This window comes from Pundamilia nyererei, unplaced genomic scaffold, assembly GCF_000239375.1.
Source record: "Pundamilia nyererei isolate P.nyererei 1_Seehausen unplaced genomic scaffold, PunNye1.0 scaffold00390, whole genome shotgun sequence".
NCBI lineage: Eukaryota > Metazoa > Chordata > Actinopteri > Cichliformes > Cichlidae > Pundamilia > Pundamilia nyererei.
In genome coordinates this window covers 339,784-340,961 of record NW_005187791.1, presented here as the reverse complement: position 1 = coordinate 340,961, position 1,178 = coordinate 339,784, and positions in this window count along the sequence as shown.

Below are 1,178 nucleotides of genomic sequence, written 5' to 3'. Positions count from 1 at the left end.
CGCTCATGTGTAGTGTTGCTGCGTGTTGTTCTAAGATGCATTTAAAACACGGGAGAGCATGATGCTGCTGCCAGAGAGTAGCAGGTGTTAGCAGGGCCCCTCCCGAGAACCCTCAATGTCTACATGGATTTAAAATTGGGAGGTGGGGCGCCAGAGGTGGGGTTGAATACACAGACCGTCCACTGGACGCTGTTAACGTGCCCACCCTCAAGGTGTTATGAGAGTGTGAGTAATGTGGACGTCTAAGTTGTGGAATAAAATTGAGGCACAGGCAGCCAGAAGGGGACGGGGGGGGGATGCCTCCCCTGCACCCTGGTGACACACCCGCACCCCAAGACCCTAATTGTGTGGGTGTGTTGGAGCGGGAAGAGGGAGGTAGCCGGGGATGGGGAGGAAAAGAAGGGAGGGGCTAGATGCACCTCCCTGGGGCCAGCTCCCCCACTGACCCCAATAAATGGTAAATGGCCTGTATTTGTATAGCGCTTTACTTGGGGTGAGATGGACCACAGAGTGAAGGCAAAATGACCAACAAGTGCTCAGCATCTCTGGGAGCTCCTTCAATACTGCTGGAAAACCATTTAAGGTGACGGCCTCACGAAGCTCATCGAGAGAATTCCAAGAGTGTGCAGAGCAGTAGTCAAAGCAAAGAGTGGCTATTTTAAAGACTCTAAAATATAAAACATTTTTTGAGTTATTGAGTAAATTGACAGAGTGAGCATCATATTTGATTTCTCGAGTTCATTTAACACAATCCAGTCACTGTTTCTGAGACAGAAACTACAGAAAATGTCAGGGAACTAGTCTGTTATCTCACAGATTACTGATTACCTGACAGAAAGGCCACAGCCTATAAGACTGGACAGCATTCAGGCTCCACAGGGGCTGTGCTGTCGCCACTCCTGCTCAGCGTGTGCACCTCACACTTTCGATGTATTAATGGTGGGCAGGTGGAGGAGTACAAAGCTCTAGTGTATGATTTTGCGGTGTGTTCTCAGAGGAATCATCTGGCCTGAATGTGAAAAAGACCCATTAGTTGGTGATCGAAGACGATGATAGATGGCTGGCATCTATAATAGGACAGGATGTTGATTTGGTGGTGGAGTGCAAGCACCGCTGACAGCAGGCTGAACTCTCTGAACAACACAGCGGCTGTAGACAAGAAGAGTATGAGCAGTCTG